General features: G+C 30.8%; 2 long non-coding RNA genes across 18 annotated transcripts; one reads left to right on the top strand and one right to left on the bottom strand.

Moving 5' to 3' along the window:
• Positions 1-6014: 6014 nt before the first annotated feature.
• Positions 6015-18086, top strand: LOC146951367 (uncharacterized). Of its 17 annotated transcripts, none has more exons than XR_015027885.1 (12): positions 6015-6202; positions 6414-6486; positions 8022-8084; positions 8681-8766; positions 10096-10289; positions 10570-10630; positions 11032-11117; positions 12236-12307; positions 15335-15467; positions 16049-16103; positions 16661-16742; positions 17817-18086. It is a non-coding gene; the product is annotated as an uncharacterized LOC146951367 (long non-coding RNA). The 17 variants fall into 17 exon arrangements; XR_015027886.1 differs by having other exon boundaries at positions 10040-10289; XR_015027884.1 differs by having other exon boundaries at positions 7974-8084; positions 8681-8762.
• On the bottom strand, positions 17436-17791 carry LOC146951368 (uncharacterized). The gene is made up of 2 exons (XR_015027895.1): positions 17655-17791; positions 17436-17573 (listed from the first exon to the last, which is right to left on the bottom strand). It is a non-coding gene; the product is annotated as an uncharacterized LOC146951368 (long non-coding RNA).

The following is an 18086-nucleotide window of genomic DNA, read 5'->3' as shown; positions in this document are numbered from 1 at the left end:
AATGTGCAATCTTCCTTGCACATTGAGCTCATCATACTTCTTTCAGCTTCCGTATGATGAAATCTTTTTTTTATTAGACATTATAATGTGCAATGATTCATCTGGTGTATCTTAGGTTTAGATAGTTAATGCAATTTCGTTTTTAGAAAAAAAGTTAGATTATTTATGAAAATAGCCATTTCTTAAATTCAGTTTATGGAGACAATATACACATTTATTTCCCCCTAAAAAAACACTTTATTCTAAATAAACTTTTAAAAAACTAAAAAATAAAAAGCTTTTTGTTAGGAAAAATAATCAGTTTATCTTAGTTTTTTTAGATAGATGAAATCACAAAGTTATTACAAACTTACACACAAGAGAAGGTGTCGGAATTCGAACCTATCATGACGTCCAGTCTAACAAACGTTTTACCATTTAAATTAGGACTTGTGGATTAAGCTTGTCTTATTTTAAACACGGCTTTTGATTATCGCAACCTTTGGTTACTTGAATTATTCTATGCATTCATCACTTAGTATTTAGCCATATTTCTATTTAGTTAAACGGTTAGTAAGGTCGAGGTGTAACCGACTATTTGAAAGCATCTGAGCATGTGGTTGGTGAATTTCCTCGCAACTTTTTTTTGTTTCATTTCATTTGTTATACTGTACAAGTCAAGAGAGTACATTTGAGAAAATAATATTTAATTTTTTGAGGTATAATATAATCTAAATTATACACAACTTTTTAAGGGAAATAAATTATACATACTTGTTCTTAATTTAATAACGAATCAGTGGGTTTTGTTACAAATTTAATAAATTGTAGGTATAAAAAGTTGGAGTTGATACCTAAGGTGCTTAGCTTGCGGGGAGAATCAAGTTTCAATCTACACATAACACACTTTTGTAAGGGGTGACGAGTCTTAACAATTAATGATCATAAGCATCCACAATGGAGACACCCATTTTTGGGTACTTAAATGGGTCTCACATGTACACATCACTCTTTTATTATTTTTTAATAGTAGTACCTAATAAGCACTCAATCCCTCCAACCCAGATCTCACACAAAGTTCTTAAATGAGACCCACTAATCAACTATCCATAACTTTATATCACTACATTTCATTTTTTTAATATTAAAAGCGTGCGGGTCCCGTTTAAAGTTGGGGGTCTTAAATAAGACCCCGGGTCTTAAGAGACCCCCAAAAAAAAATTCCCCAATGGGGATACCTATTAGGTACGGTGTCTTAATTGGTAAAGACACCACCATTGGGGATAGTCTGAGTCATTGTGATTTGTGGCAATGTACAAGTCCAACCTAAAGAATTTGTGAAGCTTAAAAAAGTTTTTTTTTTTTTTTTTAGGTGCACTCCTTGCAAATGTGATTAGTCATTAGAGTGATATTTCACTCAGGTGAGGAAATGAAGAATTGTGAAACTTTGGATGAATGAAGAATATGTTGTGTTGAAGTGTACTAGGATACCATTACCCGTGCGTTGCACGGCTTTTGTCCCTATTAATTCGATTACACGAACCAACACCAATATAAAAAAAAATTATTTAATATTTTAGTTTATTAATACAAGAATAAGAAAAAAATTATGATGCATCAAGGTTTCAGAAATAAAATAGAGGTATATCACGTGATGAAATTATAGAACGAATGGAAATCAATATTTAAAAAATGTTAAACTTCGAGTGATTGGACAAAAGATGAAAAAGATGTAAAGTAACTATTAAATTTAAAAAAGACAACCTCTAAAGTCTTAATTACGGAAAATTCATAAGAATAACATGGAACAGAGCGTTGATCCACCTAATGGGCAGAAGCGAATCACATAATCTAAAATGACAGATCCAAAATCAAAAATACTGAATAGATGACTAACTCATAACATTACAAGGTCAAAAACGACACCAAGGTACAATATAAAATATTTATTTGATTGAATTATACAAAATATTGCTATGATCAAATATATTTATGTAATATTTATTTTTGTCAAACAGTCCCACATCGGATAAGAGATGATATGACAATGTGTTTATAAGTGGGGCAGTCCTCACCTCAAAAGCCGATTTTGTGGATTGTGTTAGGCTCAACCACGATTTCTAAGATGGTGTCAAATAGAGCTTTCAAAACAGGATGGACCTACCGGGCCGGCCCGCAAAAGCCTGAAAAAATGTAGGGCTTGAACGTAAAAATCTGGGGCCTTTTAAAATTGGGCCTTTTTTAGCCCCAGTTCGTTGCCGGTCCCGTCGCGAGCTAGCTTGACCGGGCCGCGGGTAGCCCGTTAATTTATAATTATTTTTTGACATTATGATTTATACTTTTTTGAACAAATTTAAAGTATAATGACATTAACTGAAGAATGCTTTGCAAGAACGAAAATAGTTATCACATGATTGACCGAATAAAACGTAGAGCTTGGGCCTAAAAATTGTAACCCAAATTTTTTCAGGGCTTTTTAGCTCAGCCCGTAAAAGCCTACAACCTGTTTGGGCTAACCCATACGGGCTACGGGCAACCCCGGTAACCCGAGTAAAGAAAACTACAACTCTCTAGTGTGGGGTGTATGTAGCCCAATTTCTGATTTCTCATAAGAACATCAGCCCAATCCAACAAAGCCTAAATTATTTGTGTTGTTTGTGTATGTTTTAATTATGCACCGTAATGTTTGTGTTGTTTGTATAAGCCTTACCAACTCTTTTATATCTTTCTATTTGGTTATGTCGTTTTGCATTTCATTTTAAGAAGGCTTCATCTTAAAACAACATAGGAAAGGTATCATTAGATAACATAGACTAAGATGTTTTATCTGATGTCAAGCTTCAATTTCAAACATGTATCTATGTTCTTCTTTTTGTTCATGGCTTTCATTTGATTTTAAATGTTTGGATCTAACACTCAATTATTACCACAAGATGATGGTACCCTTCATTTCTTTTTTCAAATGCCTCTAAAGGTCAATATATGCAAAGTAGCAACATTGAGGAAAAATGTACCAAAAAAAAATTGGATTTTCACCACTTGGTTTAAGCACAAAGAATAAGGTTTAACTTGTATGAAGAACAACAGTTATCCTATATAAATAAGAAACTCACAATTTTTGCATTGAAATTACTCTATACAATTTAATGAAACGAATAAACCAACTTTTTAGTGTTTAAAAAAATAACAATAAGTTAGGCAGGCTGACTTGTTAGCCCGGGAGCCCGTATAGAGCCGGGCTTAGGCTCTATTATTCCAGCCCATATTTAAATAGGGCTTTTTAGCCCCGCCCTAAAAAGCATGTTACCCGATTGGCTGGCTCGAAACGGGTCAGATAGCTCGTTTTGAAAACTCCAAGATAATTCTAAATATGCGGAACAGTTCTTCTAAAATTCCTGGCTAGTTGAGGTTCCTTGATTGTTATTTTACCAAATTATCCTTGTTAACTATATATTTGTTTTCCACCAAAGTAAAATAAAACTTTGAGAATAGCGTACATAATATTTATTGGAGGGTTAATTGGACAGAAAAATTATTCCATCGAAAACTGAAAATGACATCTATTTTAAAACAATTTTTTTACTAAAATGAAATTCATTTTAAAACGAAGGGAGTACATCGCAATTTTGACTTGATATGCTTCTTCTCTTTCTCAATTTTCAGTCACCTTTTTATTTCTATTTTCAACTTGAAAAAAAAAATTGTATGCTTTAGACCATCCGAGTTGCAAAAACATTGGTCACAAATTTTGACTTGTATGCTTTATACCAGACCGAACCGAACACCTTTCAAGTTTTCGGCTCGACCAGCTGATCCGTACCAATTTTTAAAACATTGGTATGAATACTCCAATTATTCATGTTAGATGTGGATTTCTAATCACTGAAGTCACAAATTTTGAAGAATTTTTTAATATAAGACTTGATTAAAAATATCAAAAAATTAGGAGCCACACACATTCCTTTTTCCTTCACTTGTCACGTGACTCTATGAGATCCCTTATTTGTTTCTCTTCTTCCTGCATCAAACCAGATACGTTTTCTTCTCAGTCGTAGCCTTTGCATGCTGACCATTCGACCTCTATTTACAGCGCACAACCTCTCAAACACTTCTTCAGGTATTCCACCTTTCCTTTCTCTATTCTTTTTCTTTTTCGATCGATCCATTTTTTTCCTTCCATTTTATGATCTCTCACGTTCATATTGTTTCGCTTTTCGTTTCTTTTTCCTTTCAACTGTTTTAAGTAATTTTGATTGTGTTTTTTGTGAGATATCGTCGGTTACGATTTCTGAGTTATCACCGATCTAATATAAACTGCATTTAATGTAAATGAATTGAATTGAATTGATCGAGTGTGAAATGATAATTATGTGTGTTTTCACAGTACTCGAGATTTTCTTCAATAGATTTATTTTTATAATGTAATGCTAGATGAATCTCAATTAATTGTACTTGCAGATTCTACTATTTCTGAGAAACAGGTTTATTGAAAACACATGGAAGTTTGAAGTTTTAAGCATAATTTTTGTTACCGGAGATTCGACCCTCTCCGGTCAGATTTCAACTCCCACCTTACACCTTTTAAAAAAAACTATCACCATAGAAATAGCCCCCTCTATCTATTCTACAAATCCCTCCAATATCGTTATCAGATCACTTTTTTTTCCCTGTTATCACCAGTCTGGAAATTGTCACCACCGCGCTGACAAGGAAACTGACTGTATTAGTATTTTCCAACTGCGGAGGACGACAAACATGCTACACCTCCGAGAATTGAGATGAAATAAGCATATAATTGGTTAAAATTCACTCAAAGTTATTGATGGGGAAAATGAGAAACGTGAATTTTTATTTAAATTTTTGTAGTTTACAATTTTTTTTTATATGAATTTGGATGGATTTAGTTTCTTATTTAGAGTTAGGGTATTGACTAACATTTATATATGTTCGAGTTAGAGTTTGGGAAATCACGCTGCATCTTCCATATCTGTTGTGTTGTACCTTTTTATTTTTATTTATTATATTTTCTATTTTGCCTAAAAAAAAATCACAAATTTTGAAGAATTTTTTAAAGGGTTAAATATGTTTTTAGTCCTTACACTTTGCGCCCATTTGAAGAATAGTCCTTACATTTCATTAAATATTTTTAAAATCCTCACATTTTCTCTCCGTTATCAAAATTAGTCTCTGATGTTAATTCTCTAACGAGATGCTGATGTGACAGTTAGTTGGTCCCAATTATTTTAAGGTTAAATATGTTTTTGGTCCCTACATTTTGCGTGACTTTGAAAAATAGTCCTTGCATTTCAATAAACGTTTTTAAAATCCCTAAAATAATAAGGACAATTCTTCAAAGTCATGCAAAATGTAGGGACCAAAAACATATTTAACCCAAAAATAATTGGGACCCACTAACTACCAGATCAGCATTTCGTTAGAGAATTAGGAGCAGAGATTAATTTTGATAACGGAGATAAAATGTGAGGATTTTAAAAACATTTAATAAAATATAGGGACTATTCTTCAAAACACCATAAACTAATTTTGATGACGGAGATAAAATGTGAGGATTTTAAAAACATTTAATAAAATATATGGACTATTCTTCAAAGAGGTGCAAAATGTGGTTAAAAACATATTTAACCCATTTTTAAATTCTAATGTACTCCCTCCTTCCCGGAATATCTGACCCATTTACTAAAAAAAAGTGTCCCAAAATAACTGAGTCATTTCAATTTTCAATACAACCTTCATCATTCCCAATACAATATAACTCTAATTAATACTACTTTCATCATTTCCAATTCAATATATTCCACTTTCCCCTTTATTTATACATTTTTCTTAATTAATGTGAAAAACCAAACTGACTTAGATATTGCGGAACAGAGGGAGTAATAGTTAAAGACTTGATTTCTTATTTTATTCAAAAATGAGAAAAAAATTAGGAGCCACACACATTCCTTTCATTGGTCACGTGACTCACTCACCTTTTCGGATACCTTTTTCTTTCTCTTCTTCCTACAGCCATATTCATTCTCATTTAACACAGAATGAGAAAGCAGATAAGCTCTCTTCTCTCTTCCAACATCAGAGTTGTAGCCTTGCATGCCAACCGTTCGACCACCATTTAAGAACACAATCACCACCATTGTTCTTCTCTCATCTAGATTTTGTGTTGGTGGAGGACAACAGACATGCAACGCCACCGAGAATCGAGATGGTAAAAACTCACTCAAAGTTATTGATTTTATTTTCAGTAGTTCACAATTTTTTTTTATCTGTATTTGGATGGGTTCAATTTTTCATTTGAGTTAAGAGTATTGACCAACATTTATATATTTTCGAGTTAGGGTTTCATAGAAGGTTTTTATTTTAATGTTTTTCAGAGTTTTGATTTCTAATTTGATTTTTTGTTGATGTTTCTTCAAAAGACGGAGGATGAAGCATTGTACAAGAAGAACGACACTTGGAAATGTACTCAAATTAAAGTATAAGCCTCTGCATGTGAGTTTTGTAGATTTCTATTTGTTTTGAACATCTACGTATCTTGGTTTCTTATTGATCTATGAAATTTAAATTGGTTTTTTCAAAAAATCTTAAGTGTATGCTAAATGGGCTAATCTGCTTTGTATGATAAGTATGCTTTTTGTAATGACTATTCATCCACCTCAATGTCTCAATTTTTAGTAAAGGCTTTTTGTTCATAAATTTGTATTAATGTGGTTGGATATGTATTGGTGCCATATTTATATGTATTTTTCATATTGTTTCTCATGTTATGTAGTCATCACTTCCATTCATGCACACAAGTTGCAATAATTATCATATAGATGCATTTTTTAAGAACAAGCCTTTACTAAAAATGTTAGTATTTTCCTAACTAACCTTGTCAATTTACTGATCTAATATTTAAGAACATGAATTGAGCCGCTACTGCTATAAAATAATTCAAACAAAGCTAAATCTCATATTTTTTTTTACTTTTTACTTCCATTTCATACTTTATCGTGATATGCCTCTGTTGATCTTTATTCCTGGAGTATTATGTTTGATATCGTTTCATACTTTCTCATGATATGTTTTTTTTAATTCTTATTCCTGGAGTATTTTGTCAAAACTAAATATCTACTTTATGTCAGTTTATTTTCATTTGTATCTCTTTGGTCTTTAGAACTTTGAAGTTTCTAGCTTTCTCATGTTTTTTATACTTAATTTGTTGTTTTATGGACTAATAGAAAAAGGGTTTAAAGTCACAAATGCTGCAATTTGACAGAAAAATAAAGCAGGCCATGTTAAATATAGAGCTACATATATATGGAAATAATTCTGTCATGGAAGGAGCAACCTGTTTGATGATTACCACTTCAAAAATCAAATTAATGATACTCATATATGAACATATTTCATAAAATGTATAAGCTTGCATATTTTTTCTTTGTAGAAACACAAATTGACTGTGTCAAATTGGTCGAGAATAAGATTATGGGCAAATAGTAACATATCAAAGGCCAATCAATACAAATGATGTAGAAGAAAATTAAAAATATATGGAATGCATTGACTAATCAAGTATGTATATATATATAGTAATATGCAATAGCAACTTGCAGGTTCGCATTTTTAGGCAATACCAATAATAATATGAAATAGCAGTACCGACTTGCAAATTGCAATCTATGGCAACGATACATAACACATGCCATTTAAATCAACTCGCTTTAATAATCAACCCTATTAGTAATAAATATAACCGAATACAATTACTAATTTAATGACCTAACATTAGTGGAAGCTACTTCGAATTTTTTTCACTTATTTGTTCACAAAATTGAATTTGGTCAGTCCTTGTCATGTGCTTACGTTAACGATGTCATGGTTTCTTCCCAAAATCAGTTGATTGTGAACATGAATATGGTTCTAATTTGAAGTTGCTAGAGTGAAGAACTTGAAGTTATATTAAATTATTAAATTTCAATTCCATACTGATCAAGGCCCATTCCTCACATGTGATGGTGGCGGCTGTACTATCGTTGCAACAGAAAAGTCGCATCCAACATCAGAGACTAAGCACAGCAGAAAAATCGCCTTCAACATCAGAGCAGGTATTTAACCTTCTGCTTTCTGGTAAATTGGAAGTCAATTAGTTCCATTTAAAATGTGATGTTTTTACAAACTCCACCATGACAGTCTCTATCAATTTAACAACATTATTTTAAGGATTTTTAAGATCTTATGTGAAGTTATTTTACGATGGCAATCCTATTTTTAAGACCTCATTGTTCATCACTTTTATTTGCTACATGTTGGGTTTTGCCAAGTCTATACTTCTAAAATGTAAACGTTTCTGTACCTGATGAAAATTGAAATTATGTTCCAAATTGGTAAACACGTCCTTATGCATCCGATGAAATCTAGATACGAATAGTATTATTCATCATTTGGCAAAACCCAACATCATTTGTAAATGCTACATGTTGGGTTTTGCCATGTATATACTTCTAAAATGTAAATGTAATCTTGTCCCTTATGCCAATTGTCATAGAATAAACTATCCTTTATTAAGCTTGATGAGTAGTTCTTCAATAATCAATTTCTCCTTTTACTGTTTTATTGTATCTTGCTTGTTTAATTTCATTTTTGTTTTGTTTTAATATTTAATATGTTTTGTTTCTTGTTTGTTTGTTTGTTTGTTTGTTAGTATTGGATGTGGTTGAGTTTGGGGAGCTGCTAGAAGCAACAGTTCTGCAAGGAGTCAATAGTTAGACATGATGAAAACAAAGGCATGTAAGTTTTCCTTTTCTATCTAATACCTCTTTTTCTCTTATTAGATAAGCATAACCAACCCTTTCTAAAAGAATTGAGAAAGAAAGAAGATTGTGTTCTGAATTAATATGTTTAAAGAATGCATAGGGATTTCTTTTCCTAATAAAGTCTTTTTTCCATATACTTGCTATACAACTTCGAAATTTTAAAAAGCTAGGTGTAGAAGTGACTTGTGAGCATTTAAAAGGTGAATACACAAAGAACTTCCAAAAAAAATATTTTGTTTTTAAAATGCTTACATTTGCCTCCTCATTAAGATATTATAACAAGGGTATCCAACTGCAAAAAATGAAGAGGATGATAGAAATTTTATGAATACCATTAAATGATAGGTTAAAAAGTGAAAAGCAATTGTTGTTTTTAGTTTTGGTTATCATTTTGTGAAAAAAAATCCAGCTTTGCATTAGAATTTATTAGTTTGAGTTTAAGTATAACTTCTGTATAGTTTTTTGATTTATAGAAAAAAAAAATCCAGTTTTAAACCTAATTTCTTGGGTTTGAATTTCAGTTTAAGTTCTGTATGATAATAAATACCATAAAATGATGTACAGCAGAATAAAGAGGTTAATCTGTATCGGATAGTTGGCTGTTTTAAACAATCTCTCCCAGACATATGCAAACCTTCAAAGCTGCATATGCGATTCTTCCCGTGGACTTGGACTTGATTTGAAGTTGACTCTCAATGAGTATACATTGTAAAATGCTGCATCAATTTTTGAATCTTCTTATCCAGAATACAACTGATGAAATATGATACTTGGTTTGAGTTCAAAAGTGAAAACTGAGATGTGCGAGTTACATTTGAGCATTCATAGGTTCGGTCGTGTAGGTTTCTTGTGCTGTGCCTAAAATTGACATGATTTTTTATAAATTAGTAACACTACCCTAAAACTTATGCATATCTTTCCATAACAAAAAATACTTATGCATATCTTATTGGTCTTATTGAACTGTTTAAAATATGTACAACGAGCTTATTGTTCATTGCTGTTTTCTTAGTATTGTATAACCATCTTCTACTTTGATTTATAACACATTATAATTCTTAATCCTATTTCTTGTATATCTTGCTTCCCTAACGTGCAATTACGAATGCATTCTTACTCTATTGGTTGGCTTATGATACTGGGATGTCAGTGGCTCAATTGTTCATTTGAGAATTCACAAATAACTTTCAAGTATTGATCTGGAGGACTTCTAATCCTAAAGAACTCTTTGAAGTATTGATCTGCAGGACTTCTGATCTTGTTTCTTAAGCTAATGTGAAAATCTCTTTGAACTATTGATCAGCATGAAGATAAAAAATTCATCATCAAAACCATTTGGTGGGTTTGGAGAAAACAACTATTTGAAGAAGCATATGACCGAAGGTAGTATAGCGTATATGAGAAAGCTGAAGAACTAACAGACAGAACATATTGGACTTCAATTCTTGGAGGAAATTCACAAAGATAAGGAAACGTTGCCTTATAGCAGCCATGAAGGTACTATTATTTTTATTTTAGATTGTTTTTAATCTTTTGGCTAACCTAAAAACAAATTGATTCATATATTTTTATGACCAACTCACTAAAAATTGAAACCAATAGTGAAAAAACAACCAAGTAGTCTATATTGCTTACATGAAAAGAATCAAATTAAATTTAAAACTTGTGAATTGAGAGTTTCTTCTAAATTAGGATACATCATGTAGATTCTTTTTAGTATCTCTTATGCGTTCAACTGATTGCTCTTGTTTTTTGTGGTTAATATGCACATTTCCAGGGCAGCAACCTAGTGAGTTATGATGAGAGACACCCACTTCCCCCAGCTAGATTCACATACTGTACGTTTTTCCGTCCATTTTAATTAAGTTTATTCTTTAATCAATTTACTTTGTTTTGTATTTTTAGCCTAAGCATTTCTAATAGATGTGATGGGACAAAAGGCTTATTAGCATAGTGGAATAATGTAATTTTGACAACTTTTGTATCTTCTGGCCAACACTAATATAAAAAGTTCCTAATTTTAAATAATATTTCTAATTAGGACATTCAAGTAATCTTGACCCTTATGCAAATTGTCATAAGATAAGCAACAATTTATCAAGCTTAATGTATAGTTCTTCAATAATTAATTTCTCCTTATTTAGTGAATACTGTTTTATTGTATCTCGCTTGATTAGATTCATTTTTGTTTTGTTTTAATATTTAATATGTTTTGGTTTGATTTTTCTTTGTTTGTTAGCAATGGGATATGGTTGAGTTTGGGGATCTGGAAGAAGCATTAGTTCAGCAAGGAGTCAAAAGTAGACATGATGAAAACAAAGACATGTAAGTTTTTCTTTTCTATCTAATACCTCTTTTTCTGTTGTTAGACAAGCATAACCAACCCTTTCTGAATGCATAGGGGTTGTGTTCTGAATGAATATATTGAAAGAATGCATAGGGGTTATGCCGTTTCCTATTGAAGTCTTTTTCCACATACTATACAACATATAAATTTTAGAAAGCTAGTTGTAGAAGTGACTTGTGAGCATTTAAATGGTGAATACATAAAGAACTTCCAATAAAACAATATTACGTTTTTAAAAAACTTATAATTGCCTCCTTATTGAGATGTTATAACTTAAACTTCTGAATTTAGAGAAGATATATAATTTACTTTATAATAAGGGCATGCAACTGCAAAAACGAAGAGGATGATAGAAATTCAATGATTTATTTGAACTATAGTCTCAATTGTTTTACCTTTGACTATGTGATAGGACCCTTTCGCTGACCCTGCGTATGCGGGAGTTTTAGTGCACCAGGTTGCCCTTTTTTTAAACTATGTGTTTCCTTTCTCATACACTTTTAAGTGATAATGGGTATAATCTACAACATCAACATTGTATTTGGGATTCTAAATTCTTGTAATGATTTTGTAAAAACAATAGTTTTTATTTGGATTTTATATAAAAAACGAAATAAACATGTTTTGAAGGCAGAGTCGAGTATTATAAGGTGGGATGTTGTGTCAAAGCTTCAACTTGTATCTACATATAGCATAGTAATGGTAGGTTGTGATGTTTGTCAATGATGCAATATGTTTGTTCCCTGCCAGTCTTGAGGGTGGTGTTTACGCTCAGAATTGGTGATCTTTGTATTTAGTTCAAGGATAGTTCTTTATAATAAGTATCATTGGAGTAATGTTTTAATGTAATTTGCCTTTTCGAATAGTATAAGATATTTAGTTTCACCAAATTTATCAAGATTTGGGTACTTAGTATATGCCTTGTTCCATGGCCCTTTTATATGAAGGATAGTTTTTTTTGTTTTGTTTCAATTTGCTTCCGTTATTATCTATTCTTCTTGGGGTGGCATTTACAAGTTCTCTCCTAGGTTACTTGATAATTAGTCATACTAAATCATGATGCTTTATTAAGCCAGAATTTGATGTGATATTTCAGTGACGTTGTATCGAATGGACGGATGGCTACGATGGGCGTATACTATACATCTATGATTTCCTCTTTTGACAGGTCTGTTATCTATTTCAAGCCTAATAAATCATATGTTTGACCATATATATAGCAAACTTAGAGAATTTTGTTCATGACTAAATGTTTTAGTTATTAGTAGCCAAAATACGATAAATGGCAATTTTTTAATAATTTTATGATCATTCTCAATATAGACAAGCATTCTCAATCTCAATAAAGACAAGCAGTAAGGAAGGGAAATTAAAATCACTTCATGGATTTACTAATCTTGGAGGTTAACCCCTCCATTCTCCTTATTGTATATAGACTTGTTTGGGAAATTTAAAGGACTCAGAGGTATTTGGCCTAAAGAATCCAAGACTCGGACTATTAATATTTTAAAAAATTGCATACATCCCTCTCATTTATATCTATTAATCATTTTTTTTCTTGAATAAGCTAAATTAGCTCACCTAAATTGGTATAACTATTAATCATTATTTTAGAACAATTTTTTTAACTATTTATCACATAAAAGAAAATAAATTAATCGATAATAGGACCGAGTTCAATCAAGTATGACTTCACAACAATTTATGTCCAATCTTTGAGATATCAAAAAAATTCTTGATATGATACTTCAAAAATCTTGATGGAGCCATGGACAATTTTAAAATATTCATAATTTTAAAGACTTATTTGAGATTGTCTTACAAAATTAGAGACAGTTTACTCTAACATAAACTAAATACCCTTCTACATCGATCCCATTAGATTTATATGCACTCAAGTGAGATTCATGTATATTTTAATCAATAAAATAATAAAGAGTTTGTTGAAAAGTGTGATAAATAACATTTGCTAATACTTTTATCTATTTAGAATTAAATATTGAATATTGATTTTGTTCTCATAATTTTATCAAACAAACCTCTTTGTTTAAGCTAGTACCATTTACTACAAATTATTTTCAAGGCTATGTTGTTATTTATGTTGCTATTTGAAAAGGAAATCAAATAAATAATTACAGCCAATACAGTTATTTCTAAGTAGCTAAATAAAATTACTTCTTTGATTATATTTTTAAGAAATATTTTTAAATCAACAAAAAAAAAGATATATTTGATTCAAATTTTAGATGAAGTATATCATTGAATTAAATATTTTTTATAAATAGGATCATAGCGAATAATTACTATGACTCGAGTTTTACAAAATTTTCAATAAAATAAGGCCACATTTTTACTCATAATAATTTTAGCTTATCCTTGTGTATTTTTTTAGGGGTAGCGATGAATTATTATTTCTTTCTTGATGTAAAGCACATGTGGCTGCCTTATGTGCCTCTCTCACACGTGTCAGCACACCAATGCTTATCTTTATGTCATTATCCATAGTGTTAATATTATGTGGTTCCCATTTGCCTGCATGTGTTCCCTTCTTCTTAACCCTTCTCTTTTCTTTCTTTTTTTCACCTTTTCCTTCTCCATCACCATTGCATCCACCTTCTCTCTTCTTTTTTCATCAACTCCGACCGCTTCATACTAAAATAAAACCACCATCATGATCCCCCCTTTCTCCTCTATAAAACTCTTATCTTTAGTTTTTAGATCTACAAACTCTATTTTTTAGACTGTCATTTCTGGTTCGTTTTCCAGCCATCACAAGCTTCCATTGACGAAACCAAGTTACAAAGTAGAACCTCCTTGATATTCACAATAAAACCCACAAATAAAAATATTAACTGGAGTATTTTCACCTCAGCTATTTGAAGGAATGTTGTTTGAGGTTTGTTTGTTCTTTTTCACTATTTTTGAGGATCTACCAATTTTTGCATCGGATAAAACAATGTTTAAATTGTCTAGAACAAAGCCTCGTTTCTTGTAAAAATATAGAATAAAAATCCATCTTCTTTTATATGTAGATTTTTTTTATTTGAGTAAAAATTAATCACAATTTTTTTTCTGGAAAATTTCTTTCTCTATTTTTGCCTTTGTACTCAGCCATTTTTTTAATTCTAAATTTGTTTGTAACAAAGTCTCAACTTTATTCCATTAGTTTATATTTTGTTTATTTGTGTAAAAAAAGTAGTCTTTTTCTTCTTTCTATTATTATTGTTATTATTATTATTTTCTTGGGTTAAGAAAAAAATGTGACTCCTCTATATTTGTGATTTAGCATTTTGGTATTTTGAAGATTTTTTTTTAATTTTAAAAATCTGTCTATAACAAAGTATTTTCATCTTCTCAATATGTTTCTAATGACATGTTAATGAAGGTATGAGTTTTATCCTTTAAGTGTTAATTTTGTTTTCTACAACTTGCATTTGTTGTGTCCATATTGTCTTTGTTGATACTCATATCCCGATTCAAATGGAAATAATAATAAGATGATAATCTGATCTAAAGGTCTTACTCATCCAATTTCCCATGTTATGATGAGAGCCATTACACCTCGGCCAAATTTGATAAGAATTAAAACTTTAAGGATACACCTTATGCATTTGATTATTATGTGGAACATGCTTTCAAGTACCTTTCTTGGACTTTTGGTGTTGTAAATCAACGATTTTTGAATGGAATGCAAGCACTGCATAAAATGTGTTAGTTTTCTTTCTAAATGTATGTTTAGAAAAGTTGCATTTTTGGATATAACTTACTGGTGTGGGTGCTTCAAGCACTGTCTAGAATATAAATCAACAACTTGAATATAACAAGCAAGCACTGCTCAATAATAGATAAACTGCATTCTTTAATATAACATGAGAACCTTTTTGTTAAATTATATTAACACCTTGGACTTATTGCATAAAAAATAATCATACGTGCTTCAAAAATTTAAAATAATTTGTGTTAGATTCAAACATACTTTATGACTTGGCTGTAAGTGAGGTAAATTTGGGTTGTTTATCATTTTTTTTTATTGGTGGTAAATAAGTCTAAATGGTTGAATATTCTTGCATATGTTGAAAGAGAAATAACAATCTATGACACTGCACTCTAACATATTGTCTTATGTTCCTGCACTTTCTATTAACATTTTTATTTCGTGCACTGATAACTTTGTTTCTTCTTGGTTTTGGATTAGGGGGGGGAGATGAACTTGACATCATTGCAACTTTCAAAGTCATTGATGGTGCCTGAAACATCAACGGTCTATGAAGTTTTTCGTCGAATGGCTGTTTGCAGAGTAGATGCTCAATTTCTAACTGATTCAAATGGTAATTTACGAACTTCTTCACTATGGAATGGATTACTTAATTATGATTTGGTGATATAGTGATCATTTGAAGAAAAAACAACTTTGCTCGCTAATATCTTGGGTTTGAGTTAAAGTTTAACTTGTATGATTCAGTAAAAATCATCTTCACATGATACAGTCATCTTGAATCATACATTTGAACACTATCATAATTATTTCATACATTCAAACAAAGCAATTATATAATGTTAGCATCCTGAATTTAGCACCAATATCAAATAAACAAACAAACAAACCAAATTTCCCTTTGTTGACTTTTAAATTAACAAATAACTAAAGCAATTAATGATGATTAATTCGATCAGTTTGGTAATATCTGTTGGGAATCTTTCAAGCAAAAGTTATATTATTTCCTGCTTTATGTTCTTGATAAGTTCTATTATATTGCAGTGTTGTATAACCCAATTATACTCATAGACTAATTTATGGTTGTTTAGCCTCTTAAAAGGAATGCTTACATGAAAAGAAACAAATTAAATTTAAGCTTCTGAATTGAGTGTGTCTCTTATGCGTTCAACTGATTGCTCTTGTTTTTTGCAGTTAATATCCTTGAGGGTGATGAGACAACCACTTCCCTCGCCTAGATTCACCTACTGTACGTTTTTTTCTCTCCATTTTAATTATGTTTCTTCGCTAATCAATTTACATTGTTTTGTATTTATAGCCCAAGCATTTCAAATAGATGTGATGGGACAAAAGGCTTATTAAGTTATTAGCATAGTAGAATGACAATTTTTGTATCATCTGGACAACACTAAAATAAAAAGTTCCAAATTTTAAATAATATCTTTAATTAGGACATTAAAGTAATCTTGTCCCTTATGCCAATTGTCATAGAATAAGCTATCCTTTATCAAGCTTGATGCGTAGTTCTTCAATAATTAATTAGGACATTAATGTTTTATCAAGCTTGGGGTAAATTCCTGCATAAAAGGATAGAGTAAGATATATAGAGCGTAATAAGGCATTTCACACTTATTTCTCGGCTTTTCCTTCAATAACTTGCAAAACAAGCAACAAAAAGTGCATGAAATACAACATGAAATTAACACTTCTTGGCACTTATCACTGTTTTATTGTATCTTGCTTGTTTAATTTCATTTTTGTTTTGTTTTAATATTTAACATGTTTTGTTTCTTGTTTCTTTGTTAGTATCTGATGTGGTTTAGTTTGGCGAGCTGCTAGAAGCAACAGTTCTGCAAGGAGTCAATAGTTAGACATGATGAAAACAAAGGCATGTAACTTTTCCTTTTTCTACCGAATTTCTAAATGAAAAACATGAAGTCCTAATGTGATTACTAATAATATGACAAATTTTGGTTTCTCGGTAAAAGTAATATGAAAAATATGACACTTTGAAAAAGCTGCAATTCAAAGTATCATATTTACCGAAAAACCTGAAGTCTTAATCTTTTTGAAACCCATATGTTTTTTTACTTCAAAACCTGAATTTAATCTTTTAACTCTACATGAGATAATTCAACAAAGAAGCCTTTAACTCTAAATTACATGTACCTTTTTTGGACTCTGGGTGTGTTGTAAATCTTCAGTGGTTCTTGAATATTATGCAAGCATCCCTTGGAAAATATGTTACTTTCTTTTTAAATGTGGTTAGACAGATGTCATTTTGTAATAAAAATTGGAATTTAAACTTGAACAATAAACTTTTCCTGGCGTGGGTACTTCAGGATGTTCAAAATTTAAATCATCAACTTAAATATAACAAATAAGCCCAGCTGAATACAAAAAATATTATAGATTGCTTCAGGATGTTCAGAATTTAAATCATCAACTTACAATTAGAGCCTTCAAAACTTTTTTGATGAACAAACATTGTCTTCACAATTTCTGCCTGCAAAGTACACCTAAAAAGGATGTATATTAGAATTAACATACATTAAAATGGTCCTAATTAGAATATAACAAATAAGCCCAGCTGAATACAAAAAATATTATAGATTGCTTCAGGATGTTCAGAATTTAAATCATCAACTTACAATTAGAGCCTTCAAAACTTTTTTGATGAACAAACATTGTCTTCACAATTTCTGCCTGCAAAGTACACCTAAAAAGGATGTATATTAGAATTAACATACATTAAAATGGTCCTAATTAGAAGGATGTATATTAGAAATATAAGGAATACCTTTGTATATCTGAGAAGCAAGAAATGAAGAGGTCAACCACTATGGTTTGGAGTAGTACACAATTTCTCTCGTATTCCTTCATATTTGTTGTTGTCTCATTCATCAACTTTCTCATGTAATAGCTTTTCTAATAATTTTATCCATCTTCAAATTTTTTGCAGGGAATACAAAAGAAAAGGAAACAAATGAAAACTGATGAAGATTTCAATGACAAAGCTATATAGAGGTGGAAGGAAATGGAAATTGAAAAAGATCTGCAACGAAGGCATTGTGTATATATAGAAAAATAAAATCAAAACTTTCAACTTGTGTAGTGTTTAAAATAATGTTTTTTTGGCCCTATAAGGTGGAGTGTCTGTATTGTTTGTAATATTAAACCAATTAGATGTACATTTTATATTAAGATATGATCAAACCATCACTTCCTAACA

Source organism: Medicago sativa, chromosome 2, assembly GCF_051527215.1.
Source record: "Medicago sativa cultivar Bolivia chromosome 2, Bolivia_mono, whole genome shotgun sequence".
NCBI lineage: Eukaryota > Viridiplantae > Streptophyta > Magnoliopsida > Fabales > Fabaceae > Medicago > Medicago sativa.
The sequence above is the reverse complement of the archived record's forward strand: the minus strand, read 5'-3'. Positions and strand labels throughout refer to the sequence as shown.